Source organism: Pogona vitticeps, chromosome 5, assembly GCF_051106095.1.
Source record: "Pogona vitticeps strain Pit_001003342236 chromosome 5, PviZW2.1, whole genome shotgun sequence".
Lineage (NCBI taxonomy): Eukaryota > Metazoa > Chordata > Lepidosauria > Squamata > Agamidae > Pogona > Pogona vitticeps.
This window is the reverse complement of record NC_135787.1, coordinates 120242135-120260640: the sequence shown is the minus strand read 5'-3', so window position 1 is coordinate 120260640 and position 18506 is coordinate 120242135. Positions and strand designations below refer to the sequence as shown.

The following is an 18506-nucleotide window of genomic DNA, read 5'->3' as shown; positions in this document are numbered from 1 at the left end:
TGGACAGTGTCTGCGAAGCAACCAACATGAACCTGACACAACTCCGGGGGGCAGTGGAGGACAGGAGGGCCTGGCGTGCTCTGGTCCATGGGGTCACGAAGAGTCGGACACGACTAAACGACTAAACACACACTGCCCAGAGTGCGACACAAAGCCTAATATGAAGGAAGGGAATTTAGGCACAGTAGAGCAAAGGTGAGCAAGCATGTGGTGTTCAATCTAGGTTCCCCATGCCCATAACCTTAAGGTCCGACAGCTAGAAGCTACGTACAAAACAGTGATTCTATGAATCAAATATCTGCCTTGTGAGCTCACTTTGTCTAATGGTAGGGCTGGGCTGTGTGTCACCACCACCACTTGCCTCTGTTTTAAACTGTTTATTGGTTGACCTTTCATTTTAATAGAATCTTCGACAGCTACCAAGTAGAGCCAAATGCAAAATAATAAATTACATGCTGTCAAATTGATTTAAATTTATGGCAACTCTTTTCAGGATTCTTTTAAGGTAAAGAGAACACATAAATGGTTCACCATTCCCTTTTTCTGGTAATATACACATAGAATTAAGGAATGGGATATCCATGAATGCATTTCAGTCGACATATTTGTTTTCATCATCAGAACAGGGCTTACAGTCCTGTCACAGGGAAAAATGCCTTTTTTCTCTCATTGTTTCTTAGTTGAGCCACCTCTGTTGGGGAAGAATATTGCCATTGTTAAGCAAAAGAGAGAATTCTTGGTAATCTGCTGGTAGAATCTTCTGTCCCTTGGTAGGATTGCAAAAAAGGCTCCTTCCTTCCTTCCTTCCTTCCTTCCTTCCTTCCTTCCTTCCTTCCTTCCTTCCTTCCTTCCTTCCTTCCTTCCTTCCTTCCTTCCTTCCTTCCACTTAGCGAGCCTGGTAAGTCAAGTTCCAGCAGCCATGGCTTCAGGCACATGGTATAGGTACAACATGTCTATCTTGATTGCTTGAAGCCTCCAGTATATCAAAGTTACACCAGCCCATGCAGAGACAAGCCCTTTAGGTAATCATATGTAAAACTAATTAATAAAACTAATAAAAATAATAAATATGTATTAAAGATAAGGAATTGGAAGCCTGTTAAGAAAAGCAACCTTCAGAGGCCCCCTATCTGATGGTCAGCTTAATTCCTGTTCCTGCTTACCCCCCTTGGGGTGCTCACTGTACACCCTAAATTGCATGCAAAGAATCCAAGAATATTCTGTTTCATATCTGCATAAAAAAATTGAAAGGAAGGCTGAGTAGGAAATAAGCTGTTTTTTTGACACAAGGGATGCCAGATACATTCTCCAGCAAACAACAAAATATATCTCATTGGTTTTCCATCTGAAATTTTTTCCATTGCAGCACTATTCTATACATAGATACTCATAAGTAGCTCCCACTGAAATCAAAAAGACCCAGGTTTGCTGCCTTAGTCTAAGTATACTGACTTTAACATGCATTATGAATTAAACGATCGAAGCCATACCTCATTGTTTGCTTTGAACAGCTGTAGGATTTCGCGCCCAGCATGCTGGTTATCTGAAGTGGTGTATCCTGCTCTCCTAAGGCATTAAGTGGTCCTGGCATTCATTATATGTCTTTGCATTCTGGTGACAGTGGGGGGATTTTTTATTTTTTATTTTTACTTTGTGCATGTGAGAATGAGTCAGTTGTTCCCCTTCCAGGGAACACGGCTAGGTACCATGTTGTCATGTGCCCTTTGCTGCCATAAAATCATGGTGTGGTAAATTCACGAAGAAGTTATGAATCAAAGGATGGCTGAGGGGGAGCATCAATTCTCTTAGGCAACTGGGGGAAAATAAAAGGAAGGAATATGAAGTTCTGTGTTGCATTTACAAACACATTTCCATTCATCCTGCATATGCTTCTAAAAATAACTCCCTACAGCTGATGCTTGAGAAGCTTGGTGGGGCATTCTAGGTTCTTACTCCAGTTACTCAGCTGCTGTTCTATTGGCAATATCTTCCTTCTCATATTCCACAAAAGCTGCCCTTATTTTAAAAAATGTATTATGAACATGTCTGTACTTCCCACACCCCTTTCTTTTGTTCTCCTGAATTGACATACAGGGAAATGACAGCTTATTTGCCTAACACTGCTTGTGTGTTCCCATTATATAAATTTATAATAGACCTTTTCCCCCTCCCTTCAGCTGTGAAATATAGATATAATGTAAACTAGACTCATTCCATGCCTAGGCTGAAAAGGGAGAGGAGAGTCTGTGTACTGTGCCCATCAAATGGCTTTCTCAGAGCACTATCACTTTTCGATGATAGCCTGGAACAAACCTTACAATATAATATGTTTTTGTAGTAAGCTAGACCAATGAAAAATACAAAAACAAGTGGACCAAAAGGCAACTACTACGGTATCCTACACAAGTGGAATTGTGACTTCCTTTTCCACCCCTTCTTACTGCAGCCCTATGGGGTGCCAAAAATCTGTTCCAGGGACTTTACCAGTCCTTTGGAGCAGGTTTTTAGGATGCATCCAAGGAAGAGATTTTGAAGAATCACGGTCAAAGCTTCCTAAAAACTGAATTTCCCTGGTATTACTTCCAGACCATTTTAACATTTGCTAGTGGTATATTTCAAGATTTGATTACAGTTTTTAAAAGTGGTATATTTCCAGATTTGATTACAGAGTAGACATGTGTCTAGATGGGCGGGGTTTTAATTTGATAAATAAATAAATGAAATAAATATCAAATTTAGATTCAGAGTGTTTTAGCATTCTATCAGATTTAGTCAACGAATGACAGGTATTAGAATTTCACATTACAACAAATGTTTTATCTGAATATACTGATACATAGCAGGTTGTGTATTTTCCATTAGCTGATTAGCATCTACAGGAGCAGCTTCTTAAAAATCACACATCTTTGACAAACCAAAATGTTTGCATACCTGAAATTTGCTTCCTTCACTAACTGACACCACAATCCTATCCCATGTCTAAGTAAACTCCAGTGGTATTTAAGAAAGTTTCATAGGCTGACAATGTAAAAGACCCACTACACAGAAGTAACACCAGTGGTGAGACATTAGGGTTTAACGCATATTTATCCTAGACCAAAGACTTCCCCCTCCCCCGAAATTTAAAGGTTAGTCCCTTTTGTCCCACCATGAAAGAACCTGTTGTATAATATATTATTTAAGGCAGTACCAATCTTGACTTAATATCAATGTCTTAAATAGTGTCAAGATTTAATATCTGATTTAAGATCTATAATGCAGCCTTACAGGGATGTTGGCAAATCTTGGGGTCCCTCGAGTCTGAGTCTTGGGGTCTGAGTCCCAAGTCCCAAAGCTCAAGTCTGAGTCATAAATCCCTGCCTGGGAAATTCTGGGAGTTGTAGTCACAGCAGCCACCATCTTGGACTCGTAGCTTCTGTAGAGGCCTCCTGTGCACATGCGTCTGGGTGCAGTGCCCTTGCTTAAGCGCTAGGAGGAGCTCCAGAGTAAGGGGGGTGACCATGGGAGTGTGTTCCTCCATTTCCTCCCCACTGCCTTCCCCACAGGTATTGCTTCTTGATTGCTGGGAAGGAGGAAGGGAGGATGCGCAGGCTAGGGACTGGACAACACGCAACAGAAGAATCGGTCCAATTCACACATTGAGTCTGAGTCTTTTCAAAAAACGGCCAAATCAAGTCTGAGTCGAGTCGCAGGTGCAATTTAAGTTGGACTCGACTGCAGTTTCTGAGTCCCCATCCGTGCAGTCTTACGTAGAGAAATTATACCCATCTTCCTTCTTTCTGAATCACCTGGTGTCATATAGTACAGCAAATATGCATACAAAACTATAGATTTTGTCACATAAAATTTCTGTTTCATTAAATGTACTCTCATATAACAGTCACTTTCACTGCCATTGTTCCCCATTTACAAAACACTGCATTTATTCTATTGATCAGGCCCCCTTCTGATATTCTAATTTCCTCTTAAATTTTAATTCACTGTGTTAAAAACCACTGCCCAGTAAATATTAAAAGAATATAGCTACAGAATGTTATAACTTCCAATAACAGGTTAGTGGAAACCTGCAACCCTGGAGACAGAAAAAAAATCCCTCCCTTATTGGCTGATAACAACTGCAGCAGCAGAGCACTGCTTCCCTAGCAACTGCAGATAGATTAACACACGTAGCTGTTAAACAGTTCCTACACAAATACCAATAAAGAATGAATTCATAAATGTGTACATCAAATGCGTCACGGACCGCATGGGGAAACTTTTGAAAAAACACAACCTACAAACAGTATTCAAGCCCACCACAAAAATTCAACAAATGTTACAGTCAGCAAAGGACAAAAGGGACCCCCCCTCACCACTGCAGGTGTATACCGGATACCTTGCAGTTGTGGACAGGTAGTGCAGACAACTTAGTCCCTTGGGGTGTGCAAGCGTGGTGATGGGGAACCACTGTGGAAATCACCCATTCCAATAAAAAGCCACCTCACCAGCAACCTGGAGCCAATGGAACTGCTGGTGGAAACTCAAAAGGTCTCCTATTAACATTCACATTTTTGCAAGCAACTTTTCTTGATATAAGCATTTTATTACATTATTTTTACTAACATAAATGTTGCTGTACTTCCTGAAACACACACATTTTGCACACATTGGTTTGAACGGAAAAACTGCCTCATGATATTCACAGATGTCTGAATATTGAAGAAGAATTGTGTTTTGGTTCTTTTATTACCTCCAGAAATGCAAAATAGGTGACTGCAATACATGTTGCTAATTAATGTTCCCTCTATCCCTACTTGCACCCTTTTTTCATGCTGAGTTCTTTGGCATAACCCTGCCTCTTGTACATGCTAAGCCAATCCTCATGTCTTTGACCTCTCTAAAAAGCACTTCTGTTATCCTGACTTTGAGGCAGGGGTGAGCAATGTCTGGGTGTCAAGTGACCACATCAGAACCCACCCACCCCGAACCCATGTGGATCACAGTGTTACACTGCCCAAATTTTGTGTTGACCAGTGATTAGTTGTGACTCTTTATGGTACAGGAGGGGCCAAAGCACTGTCCTCATCAGAGAGCTCTGCCAATGTGGAAGGAAAACTTAGAAGATTACTCAGTCACATCATCACTTCCATTTTCTTTGCCTTAGTTTGGTGATGGCAGCTAACAGGCGGAGTCAGCATATTTTGTCAGCACTGTTTGCCTCTATTTGAATAAATGTATTAATTGTTAATTAGTAAGGAAGGGGGCCAATTCACTTCCATCAGAAATCTCCATTTTGTGTGGGTTCTGCTTCTTATGATCTCAATGGAACTAAAACAATTCATCCCCAACAATTTCTGCCTCCACTCTCTTTAGCAGCCTGAGTCACCAAAAGAGAATGGAAAATTTCTGATCCTCCTCCAGTAGTTCAACGTTTTGTTTCACCATGGCTGTCAACCACCATCCTTATAATGCCATTTAAGATAACATCTGACTAGTATTCATATATCTTTTGAAATCTGTATTCTTTTTTTTAAAAAAAATTATCCATGCTTGAATCTGAGAAACATGTTAGTATGTGCCCATAAAATTATCTAATGTTCATTGATTATTGAACACAGGCAGTACAAGGTCTAGAAGCCACAGCTGGCCCTAACATTAGGCACAGAAGATGGCATGGAAAAGAAATCTAAGGTGTGGATTTAATCACCAGGTTCCCATATCCCAAACCACAAGGGCACCCTACTGGTGAAGGCAGGTTAAATAAAATCTCTCTAATTTTTGCATTAAAAAGTGTAGTGAATAAGAGGGCATAAACATCTTCACAGCAATGCATTTGGCCACCAGAGGGTAAGCAGCTGTCAAACCTTCTTCTTCACATCAAGGTAGGTAGGAAATGTGCCCAACATTCAGGATATTGTCAGCATTACGAGTTACCCAAATAGTTAACTAGATTTCTCTGCGTTTAGACCCCATAGATACTCCAATAAGATATAATGTGCATGCAGCAATTTTGTTCAAGCTATGTCCCCACTCCAACATATGCTTGTTTAAATGTTTGAAGTTAACTTGGGTGCCCACCCTGATGGATGATAGGCTCCCCTTTGCACGAGGAAGTTTCTACTGATCTATTCTGACATTTCTTGCATTTTCAAAATTCTGGAAGTCCAAATTTAGAGAGAAACGTCTTGCACGTTCCCTTCCACCATTGCTTTCTCCGTGCGGAAAACAATTGATCTGCTCACATGTAGACTCTCAAGATGGGCAAAAGACACCAGAGTTTTCCAAGATTCTTTTTTGCATGGAGAGCCTACATGTGATCAGAAAGTCTCCTCAGCAGATATTTTGCTTTCCATGTGGAAAAGGTAGTGATGGAGGTGGGGACCAGCTACCTCCTCTCTATAGATCTCATGCCTAACAGAGGCTTTCTAAAAAAATCATCTGTTCTCACAAATCCCACTCCTTTTAGCTTCCAGCAGTGCCTAATCCAATTTGTTATTGTTTGTCCCTGTTTATTCCTTTTCTCAACCCAAAGTGCCTTTAAACTAGATTTTTAAAAGGAAGAAAAAAAAACTTCTGAGGCAAGAGCACTTTCAATTCACAACCATGCGTCAGGCACTTATTTTTGACCTTTTCATGAAATACATTGTTTTGATAATCTTTTGCCAACTCTTAAAACTTGCAGAAAGCCATGTTCATATACAAAAACAAACAAGCAAAACACACACACACAGACACACGCACACAGGTTTTGAACCAATAATCTTTAAGATGTTTGTGAAAGCTTTAGAGGTCTGGCTTGACCATAAGACCAGCACCCACAATAAACCTTCCTTTCACTTTTCTGCAAATGGAACAGTGTCAAGTTCCAGCAGTGTTTACACACTATGTTTGTTTCTTTCAGCCAATGGGAGGTGCTGGGATATTTGACTTCAACAGACCCATTTATAATGTGGTTTTAGAAGAGGTAGCTGTGTTAGTCTACGCAAGCATTGCAGGTAAAAGCAAATAGAAAGAAAAACATGGTGGCACCTAAAAGACCAACTTTATAGATATATATTTTAATGTGACCTTTTGTGGACAAGTCAATTTCTTCAGACACCTCATCTTTAATGTAGATGTTTTTCTAGGCTTCTTCTGGACAGCAGGTTCTTTTCCACATGTTTGATATAAAAGCATATCAGTTTATACTTAGCAATCAGAGTGTAAACAAATATTTTATCTGAGGAATGAAGAACAAAATTGCTTAGAAGTAGTGGCTGCTGGAACACAGGCTTCTGAGAAAGTGCCGCCCCCCGTTACCATATTCTCCCACACCAGAAATTTCAGAAGCAAATCTGGATTTACTGAAACTTCTGCCCATAATACATCATACACTTAGTCTACAATCTGCAAGCAGAGTGGGCTTGAAATCCAGAGTGAACATATCTCTGTTTGAAGGCATTCTGTGCTTGAAGGCCTGTCCCGTCTCAGTCTTGCTTAAAGATAAAGAACTACGTAGCAGGAAGGAAGAGAGACAGGGCCTTGAAGTTGACGGATAACTGAGACAGACTGAATAGGCACATGGGAAACGAGTCTTCTCTGCTACCCTTTCCCCGAAAATAAAACCTAACCTGAGAATAAGCCCTAGTAGGATTTTTCAGGATGCATGTCATATAAGCCCTACCCCCCAAAATAAGCCCCAGTTAAGTGAAACCCCACCCTTCACCCTTGTGCAGCCACCAGACGAAGATGACATGACTGTATTTGAATAAATGTAGATGGTTGTCCGTGACAGAAATAAAACATCCCCTGAAAATAAGTCCTAATGCATTTTGTTTGTTTGTTTGTTTGTTTGTTTGTTTGTTTGTTTGTTTGTTTGTTTGTTTGATCAAAAATTTATGTAAGACTCTGTCTTATTTTCGGGGAAACACGGTATATTCGTATGCATTGTATTTCTACATAAAATGCAACAATTATTTTTGCATTTGAAACTATAATCATGAATTTACAGGTTTTATGTAATGTGTTCTCTCCCTCTCTCTTCATTCATTCAGGTGCATTTGGATTGGTTTGGTTTTTGCTGTTGAGTAAGTATCCAAACTGGATACGAGATGATAAAAGCCTTGGGGTTGTTTCCCAGTTTTGTCAGGACACACTGCCTGAATTCATTGTTAGAATGGGTGATCTTTTTAATGTAGAGACAAAGCTCATGGAAGTTCATTTGGCTGGCTGTTTCCGCTCAATCAGGTTTTGTCCTTCATGGATCCCTGAGATCCTTCCTAGTCAGATATTTGACAATAAGTTTAGTAGTGGTACTCATTGTTACATGCAATGTAACATACAGTGGAAGTTATGTCTCCAAGAGCTGTTCTGATACTTCATAACTGCACAACTCTTTGTCTTTCAGAGCTTCTCCAATGCCCTTGTCGTCCTTTATGCTCTCAGGACCATGGCAAGCATCCAATGTGCTGAAATTCCCTTGGCAAATATTAACTTCCTTCCTCCTATTTCTCCCCTCATCTGAATGAGAAAGATATAATTTTACGACATTTGAGAGGTTTTGTGCTGTGTGACATTTCATAGTATTCTGAAGCCAAAGTCAAAAGGCACCAGCTGTGAATGTAAAGGTTTGAAATTAGAGAGTCAGTGAGCCAGCCAATTCCTCTTTACAAATATGTAGATGTACAGGCCATGACAGGAATTTCATTTTACACTACTCATGGTCTGTCACATATGGTGGTAGCTCAGCAAGCATTTGGTAGTGGGGAAGTGTGACATTTTTTCTACCATACCGCATCAGAGTTCCAAGACACAGCCATGCTGACTGTGGAATTCTGGGAGCTGAAATCCCAAAAAGGTTCTGGCCATTTTGTTCCCACTCCTGAGCCATCTGAAAAGAGCAATATGCCAACTCTGGTGATATACACAAGTGCCAGGACTCAGACAAATGGATTTTCCCCACTGGAAACCACCCTAACCTCGGGCATCTCCTCTATAAACAGGGAGCAGGGGAGTGGGGAAGAGTGATATCAGATGTGCAATGCCCTTGGGTAAACATCACATTAATGAACTGGAATTGAGAAGGGGGTTAACTTCTACAAAACACAGTCTTTTGTGCTGCCTCAGTAATGTGAGTCTTGCCTTAGCTTGCCCTTTCAACAATCAGATTCCTTCTGTATATGTTGTAAACACAATGTATATGTCAAACAAGGATGATGATTCAGATTGAAAAGAGCAAGTGCCTACTGATGCTTCCTGCACTGCTCTGCTCAGGTAGCACATGCAGTGCTTTTTGAAAATATGTCATGCGTTGTTCCGTTTTTAAATTATATTATTCCCATATAACGCATCTGCCTCCCCCTTCTTTCTAAAATAAGAACCTTTTAATTACTCAGTAAAAGGAAACAGAAACACATTCCCACACTAATTTAAAAAAGAGTAATGCTACTCTTTACTTGCTGATAACTTATTTATCAAGAGGCCTGTCAGAATTATTTCAATATTGCCAGGATTTATCAATATGTCATACACACTTATGACAGTATGCCTCTCAAACCTTTTCACCTACAACACCTATTGTCTTCATACTCACCATAATAGATAAAAGCAAAATAGAAATAAAAAGTAAAAAAAAGACAATGTGGTGACACCTTTTGTGGACAAGTCCACTTCATCACACATAAGCTCTTCTGTCTGATGAAGTGGACTTGTCTATGAAAGATCACATTAAAAAAATATATAAAAGTTAGTCTTTAAGGTGCCACCACATTTTTTTGTCTTTTTTTACTTTTTATTTCTATTTTGCTTTTACCTATAATGCTTGCACAGACTAACATAGCTACTCTTTCTGCAACTACTTACTCAGCATAGTTCTTTCTTTGTTTATATCAGTAGCACTGCCATAAAATTAACAAATATATCATATAATTATTGCCCAATCCCAGGCAACAGTAAGAGGATTTGGGGCAGAAAACATTAAATCTTCCATGGGACATGATGGGGGGTATAGAATACACTGATGTAGGTGTGAAGTTGACCGTTTCTCTCCGCACTTGCAAACAACTGTGTCCTTTCACCTAGCATAGTTAATAATAACTCTGAATTCTGGGTGTTGTAGTACATATGGAGGACAACCTTGTTTCCCATACCTGCCTTCCGGTTTGCATTCCAAAGGATCTGGAGTTTGAACACAATATTACACATATGTTTAAAATATTTTGGAATGCAAATGTTCCATCTCAAGCATGTGCCATACATTTAGATGCGTAAGATAAAAAAGGGATCCATTGTTCAGCTGTTGTAACAATACATGAATTAAAAATCAGTGGATTAGTCAGGCTACCAGTTGCCAAACACAACCAAAAACGAAATGTGTCTCAGGTTGTGGGTGTTTATTGGAAAAGGTGACAACTGGGCATGTATTTCTACACTGTAACATATTATTAAGTGCTGACTATTCATCATATCTGCTTGTGCCCTCTGCAAGGTTTCTGTATTACTCACCCAGCTATAAATAGAATTTCAGATGGCTCTGCGGTGCAGATTAACCGAGTTCCAGGTAATCTTCCCATGTCCTCCTACAGTATAAGAATACAGAAGTGGAGAAGTGTGCCTGTCCCTTCTAAAGCCATTTCCCCCGGTAAGATTGAGCCAAAATCTATTTAGTCTCTCTTCTGTCTTCAGTTTCTTGAGCTGAAACCCTATTCACATTTATCTGGGACTGATGTTTACTGCATCCAAATGGTCTTATGTTCAAGTAAATAAGGGTAGGATTCTGGTGAGTTGTGTTTAGAACAGGGGTGAAGAACCTGTGACCTTCCAACAATTGTTGAATGGTAGCTTTTATAATTCCTGGGCATTCATCATACTAGCAGAGGTTGGTGGGTGCTGGAGTCCAACCGGGACCATGAATCCCTTCCTCCTGGACTTGGCCATCTTCCTGGAAATTAAATATTCACAGGTCTCACCCACTAGAGGTAGTCTTTTGGGCCCTTATAGATAAGACAGGCTAGGAAAAGTTTCTTGTTTCACCTGGTGCTGTTGTTGAAGAATACAGTCTGTTTGGTTTTTGGTGTGTTTCTGTGCACCTTTGATTGTCCCTCAGCTCTGAACCCCAAGCTCGTTTCCTAATTCACCTCTGCCAGCTGATGAAAGCTCAGTCTTAACAACCTTGTACTTTTGTGTTGTGAGATATTGTCCTGACCACACCTAAGGTATTTTTGGTATATCTGAGGTATTTTTGGACCCCACGGGAATTCCAACATAATGAGGATTAACACTAGCGTTAGATTTAGGATTAGCAGAAGGGCTAAGTATGCCCTTCTGTGATCTTTCATAGACAAGTCCACTTCATCAGACATAAGAGCATATGCCTGATGAAGTGGACTTGTCCACAAAAGCTCATAGTAAAAAAAACTGGTAGCCTGACTAATCCACTGATTTTTAATTCATGTATTGTTACAACAGCTGAACGGGGAATCCCTTTTTGATCTTACTGGTTTAGCATGTAAATTTATGGCACATGCTTGAGATGGAATATTTGCATTCCAAAAATATTTTAAACATATGTGTAATACTGTGTTCACACTCCAGATCCTTTGGAATGCAAACCGGAAGGCAGGTATGGGAAACAAGGTTGTCCTCTATATGTACAACAACATGCCTTAACATGCTGTTAAGGTGCTACACTCAATATTTAGACCTGGATATGGAACAACTGATTGGTTCAAAATTGGGAAAGGAGTATGACAAGACTGTACATTGTATCCCTGCTTTTTTAACTTATATGCAGAATACCTCATGCAAAAGGCAGGACTGGAGGAATCCCAAGCCGGAATTAAGATTGCCAGAAGAAATAACAAGAACCTCAGATATGTGGATGATACCACTCTGATGGCAGGAAGACTCCCTAGAAAAGACCCTGATGTTGGGAAAGTGTGAAGGCAAAAGGAGAAGGGGACGACAGAGATTGGACAGTGTCATCGAAGCTACCAACATGAATTTGACCCAACTCCAGGAGGCATTGGAAGACAGGGGGGCCTGGCGTGCTCTGGTCCAAGGGTTAAGGAAGAGTTGGACACAACTTAACGACTAAACTACAAGTATGCTTATAGTGTATTTCATGAATCAACTGAGAACTCTAAAGTTGTCTACATCAATCCCATCAGACTAGCCTAAAAGGCTCACTGTTACTGAGCACAGTAAAATTTTTGTCCCAATGCTTTATATTGACTGGGGAAGGGAAGTATCCCCATTTCCAAACATCTATGAATTTGTTAGAACAATTTTTATCTGACCTGTTTTTTTTTTAATCTCTGGAGGGAAAAAGTGTTCATGGCCAGTGGCTAAAACTGAGGGACATTTATTATAAGGTTACACCTCTTCAGGTGAATAGAAAGAAGGAAATATGAAGGATACCTATACAAGTTTTTATAAAATGTATTGTGTTCTGTGTGAATTCTGCAACAAAGCATGCCCCTGAGGGACTAAAATTTCTTTTTCAAGTGGATGAGGGATAAATTGCATTGCTCAGCTTCTCTTCTTGACATCCATGTGATGTACTTGTAGGCAATTTTTAACAGAAACACTTTTTAGGAAGGACTATGAAGGAAACATAAACAAGCTGTCATCACAGTGGCTCAGGTGATAATTGCCTAGGAGACAGGACTATCACAAAGTCTGTTGTTGTGGAACATAAAATCCTGTGTATAGTTTCTGGACGGTGGAGGAGTTTTCCAAAAACCTGCATTTTTATCAATCTGGAAAACTGGGAGAAAAGTTAGCAGAAATCTCTCTTTCATTTGTTCTCCTTCCCAAACCAGAACACATAGGTGTATTGTTTGACAATATTAAACTAGTAACTTTTAATACAGTATTTATATAGGAAATATATTTTTAAAAATAGTTGACTTGTCAGCGTGCAATTTTTCTTTCCAAGCTTTGCAAATAATCTAGTGTCAGTCTTGCTCCTGAGTGTCACGGTGCAACTTTGCAGATTTTATTCTTCCTCTGGAGTAAATTCTACTTCCGCTAACCTTGTTGAGTCTTTCTGCCGAAGAAGTGTGCATAAGAATTGTAGTCCCCAGTTAGAGTGCCTAGATGCAAAAGAAGAGAGTGTTCTTCTCTCTAAGTGTTCCACCAAAACTCTGCAAGCTGCATCTATTACACCTCTCTCTTTCCTTTGACCTGCTATGCAAGATGGAGGAGCCCTGTCTTTTGTTTTTTTCATTTGACTGTCCTACCTTGGATAGTTAGATGTCATATCCCAGAGCCAGTTGTTTGTAGTTTCTAAATAAATGCTGAGTCAAAGTTAATGTGCACCTTCTGTGGTTAGGAAATATCTGCTATGTTGACAGGCAGGTATATTCCAAGGTGATGACTCCCATAACTTACATTTCCAACTGCAATTTAATCTTCTCTAATTCCTCACTGATTTAGCATCAGCTCGTGACAGTTGCTGACTCATCACTAACTGTCATTCACATTTTTCTGGAGTATTCCCCCCCCCCCCACTTACCCTATAGAAGCAGATACAAAGGAAAGAAGCACTGCTTCCTTTTGCATAGGTATCTTATAACACAAAGAAGCTCACAGGCATTAAATGCCCATGGCCAAAAATACAGTCAAGGTAACTGGAATATCTGAGTTTGCAGCATAGGCCAGCTTGTTAAGATGAAAACAGTTTTCAGAATGGTTAGAAGGGTCACAATGTAGTTCAGCAAGATGAGCTGTACTGCTTCCGAGTAGGTCATGACTACGGCACATAGTAATTACATGTATCATGTCACCTCCTACTACTGGGTTGTATAAAGAATAGGCTTGCTACTATTTATTGCAAATGCTGGCAGAACCCTTCTCAATGCAGAGAACTTTCTGTACTTACTAAATTTTTCAGCCAATGCACAGAAAGGTCAGAATCCAAAGGGATGGTTCCACTGATGTAGCTCCTCCATCAGCAGAAATAAAAAGAGACAGTTTTGGCTCCCTAGTGCAGTCACCTGCACCACTGGAAAATCCACTCTGGAGGGCTGGGAAAGCCTCTGGAGCCAGTTTTCAACTGGTCTGGGGGCTGTATATGTTGCACAGTTTTGAATTTTGGCTAAACCCCTCTAGCTGTGCAGCAGAAGTGCATGGACTAACAGAACAGAATTAGCAGTAAGTCTTCCCAGAGTAAATCAGCCCCCCTTTTTTGTCACATCAACTAGAACTTATAGTCTCTTAATACTTCACTCTGAGACATTGGTAAGATAAATACTATAAAAGGTTTCATTCACTCACAGTTCTGAACAGATCAAAAACAGCATACTGTACAAAATGCTTACAGTAGTAGCCCTGAACAGATTCGCATCCTGCTTGCAGCAGACTTCTGCAAACCACATTCTAAAAGCATGACTAACTGCATATGAACAGCATACCTGCCTAACTCTCAACTGCCAGCAGACTACAAAGGGGTGGGTGGGGGTGGAGAGACACTTAAGCAGAGAGGCATGGCTCTCTTCAAACTCAGAGGCAGGGAAGGAACCATTGGTTACAGCTGAATTGAATGACAGTCACTCCCAGCCCAGAAAGATCTCTCCCAGCCAAACCTACTGAAGGTAGCATATGAGGTTGAAAATAATTCCATTACTATAAAGAGAAAAACGGAAAGAAAGTTCTATGGTACTGGAGATCTAATGCCAAGGTCATGCTGGTGTGATGGTGATCAATATGAAGGAAAAAAAAATGCTCAGAACATGACATTATGCTGTTGCATGCAATGGAGGAGCTTTTATCTGTACCTCTGAAAAATTCTAAACATCAGACAGACTATCCTCTTTTAACCCACCCATTTCACTCCCTTGTTTAAAAAATATATAGAACGTGCACTTTCACATTCTCTGTCGAACCCTGCAAAATGTATTCTGGTTCACTCCTCCAGTCTAATTAGATGTGAATATTAAAGAGCTGTTTCTGACTCTCCAGTTATTGTTATGGGAAAGGGAAAGGTGCAACCAGGTTAGGCTTATATAGGTTTCATGTAAGAAAAATAGTGTGGATGCAACCAAATGTCACTGTTTAAGAATACAACTGCACAATCAAATCTTCCAAGGCAGGAAGACAGAAATAGTAAGATGGGGGTGAGGAGAGGGAGACAGCTTGCCAAAAGAGTATAGCTAAGCTTCAAAGAACATTGGGAGATTTATTGCAAATTCAAGAGGCAAAGAGAGGGAATGTATAAAACTGTTGATAATGCTGCTTTTGTTGACAAAACAGAAAGTAAAAAACTGCTGATGAAAACCCTCTGGGTCTGAAACATAACCTATACTCGGATACATGTAACAAATACTTGAAGGAAATAAAGCAGGCTTGGAGATTTGTTATAAAACAGAAAAGGAGGCAGAAGAAGGGTTCATTTTGGAAAAATCAAAGCCAATTTCAGCTCTTTGAGGCTGATAGATTAGATGCATCCTTGTTTAGGCATGTGTGGGACTGACCCTGATCCCCCTGTTGGTGAGCGTGGGCTTCCCACCTCCCCAAGATTTCCAGTCCGTAGACATGGATGATACCTTGGAGGCTGTATATGGCATATTGGGGATTTAAGGAGGAGAGCGAGGTGGAAGAAGAGGATTGTTCAATGGACGCCGTCAACTGGGAGGCGTTGGAGGCCCAGGAGATATTGGTGTTGCCAGAGCATTTGACAGCTGGCTGGGAGACCATCTGTTGCTGGGACCCTGACATGGGGTGTTGGGAGGAGTTCCTGGTATCATTGGAGGAAGCAGACCAGGTACACTGAGATGAGGCGAGGAGAGGCAAGGTGAGAAGCCTGGAGAACCAGCAATGGGCATGCCACTGACATAGGAAGCAGCAGGGGTAAGTGGCCCTGCAGCCAGGACAATCATGGACAACATACCCAATGCCAACCAGCTGCCTCCATTCCTATTCCACCACCTTTGGCACCTTGTTACTCCAGTGAGCCCAGTCATGTCCACATAGACTTTGGTCATGCCTCCACGGCTTTGGAGCAGCAGCCACTATGGAAGGATAGCTGGGGAAGGAGCCCAGGCTACGCTACTCAGGAGACAGCTGAGTGCCTGTATCCAGCACCTTTGTTGCGACACTCCATGCTCCCCCCACCTGTGAGGAGTTCTGGAATTGGTGGAAGAGGCTGGGCTCCGCTCCGCCCATTGAAGGACTGTTGTGGACTTGTTCTGTTTGTTTGGACTGTTTGGGAGAGCAGTCAACTCCCTGGCACCCTGAAAGCTCCTACGTTTTATTGTTGAGCCATGTTGGCCCATTTAAAGTAGTGTTGCACTAATAAAAGAGCGAATACTGTTTCTGCAAATACTGCATTATGATGGAGGGGGTGCAGGTGGCACTCACAATATGTACTGTATGTTAATGGCTAAAATCCTATTAAATATTTGTGCTGGTGTGAATCAACTGGCATAAATTAAAGCGGTGAATTGCCTTAAATTCATAAGTCAGTGTAGGTGTTTGTTATTGTGTGCCAAGTCACATAACTCAGCACCCATCAGCAAATACCTAAGCTGATTTCTTAACTTGCACCACTTTACTCCTGAGATTTACCCTGATTGAGTTATGCTGATGAATATACTTGATAGGATTCTGGACAATGAGTGGTAAGAAGTGATCATGGATCATTGTTGAGGACAATACATTTTCACAATGGCTTTCAAACTCTGCTGTGGGAGGATGGATCTTGAGATTTCTCTGGAACATATTCCATTAGAAGGTCTATGACTGGCAAAACCTGCTCAGAAATTTGCCTAGTGTCCATAGTCGGCAATATTTCTGACATTCTGACACATTTCAGGTTTCATTCTCAGTTACAGTGGGGCAGTGGTGAAGTTCAAGAAGGGGCATTTAAAGTAGGGCAGTGGTGAAGCTGATGCCCCATAAACTGAATTTGCAGTGCACTAGAAGTCTCTGGCAGACTGCAGAAATTTCTCAGCAGAGGCATCTATGTGGAACAAGCTCCCTAGAGACAGAGAACTACTAACCTACACCATATTTTAGCCCAGGGGAGAGCATAATAGAATACAAATTGCGAAAGCCTTTGGACTGACAAAACTACAAAATGTTTCTAGTTCTATATTTCCTATAAAGGGTGTTTCTGAGCTCACTGTTATGCCTGTGGGAGGCATTCCACTCCTTGCTTTTCCTTTTAAATGTTCAGGAAGCCTCCAAATCTCTGCTAATGGTGGCTGATGCTCTATAGCGGAACCTCACTATGGCTTTTCAACTTGATTCCATCCTCTCCCTAGATTAATCTGCTGCATGACACTGGCCCTTCTGGTGTGAACTGTCAAAGTCTAAATAGGGTCGAGATTGGAGAAAGGAGAGTTATGCCATTTGGCGTGACTCTCACATCCAAATGGTATATCAACCTCAAGTAATCCTCTGACTCCTCCCACTGTAAATTAAACACTTCCCCTGTTCCTCTGCTATTTTTGCCTATACTAGACTATCTAGTGCACTGAATAACTTACAGTACATCATATTTTTAAAAATTCTCTGCTTTGTGTGTAGTGCCAGTTGAGAAACTGACCACAATGACAGTTTCGACTGGCGCTTCACACAAAGGCAAAGAGAATAAGAATAATTTAATCTAAGTGATTCAGCAGAACAGCAATGGTCTAACAGAGTCAAAAAAAATCTACTTTCATTTCCCTTGTCCCTTGCCATAGGAGCAGGGGAAGTGTTCAATTTCCTGATATCCTGAAGTGGCTCATTTATTAAGCCAATTCACAATACCAGAAATTGATACTGGAAGGAGCTTTGATAGATGAAAGGCTTAATTTTAGTCTGTTCCTGCAAGCACTAGGAAGGGACTAAAGGACAGTACACCAACCCACAGCCAAAAAGTAGAAGATCCTGACGGGCTGAGTAAGGTGCAGGTTGGGATGCTTTGGGGCAAAATATGAAGGACTTGTTCCCTAGTTTCTTTAGCCCCAGATATTCAGAATAGTCTGATATTTGGTCAGTGAAGTTATACCTTGAGGTGGCTTCCTTCCCTACTCTCTGCCAGAAAGGACCACTGGTCATTATCCAGGGTGCTGAAGGGAAGCAAATTGGATTCCACCCATCATACAAATGATGGAAGACCACTCAGTATAAAAGAGGTTTGTTTTTAAAATGATTCACTGTTGGAGACTATAGATTTTCACAATGGTTTCCAAGTTCTGCTTTGGGGAACCTTGGAATTTCTCTAGAACAATGCTTTGCAACCTTGAGTCCCAAGAAGTTGTTAGACCATAATTCCCACAACTGCTGGCAAGTACAGCTAGTAGTGAATGTTGGTATATATATCCTGTGAGACCCTGTCTGACTTCTAATATCTGCCTTGTATAGCAGCCTGGCTGACTCCAGACACATTCATATTGGTCAGAATCCTATGCTATGCAAATACAACATTCTGGTTTTTCTTAGCAAGCACACTTAAACATATACAGATACGTTTGGGCTTGTGCATGTATGTATGTATGTATGTATGTATGTATGTATGTATGTATGTATGTATGTATGTATGTATGTATGTATGTATGTAT

General features: G+C 40.8%; 2 long non-coding RNA genes across 2 annotated transcripts; both read right to left on the bottom strand.

The window, feature by feature from the left end:
• Nucleotides 1-1650: 1650 nt before the first annotated feature.
• On the bottom strand, nt 1651-11447 carry LOC144589531 (uncharacterized). The gene is made up of 2 exons (XR_013545695.1): nt 7048-11447; nt 1651-1813 (listed from the first exon to the last, which is right to left on the bottom strand). It is a non-coding gene; the product is annotated as an uncharacterized LOC144589531 (long non-coding RNA).
• Nucleotides 11448-11987: 540 nt separating this feature from the next.
• Nucleotides 11988-14382, bottom strand: LOC144589530 (uncharacterized). Its single transcript, XR_013545694.1, has 2 exons — nt 14236-14382; nt 11988-13052 (listed from the first exon to the last, which is right to left on the bottom strand). It is a non-coding gene; the product is annotated as an uncharacterized LOC144589530 (long non-coding RNA).
• Nucleotides 14383-18506: the final 4124 nt, after the last annotated feature.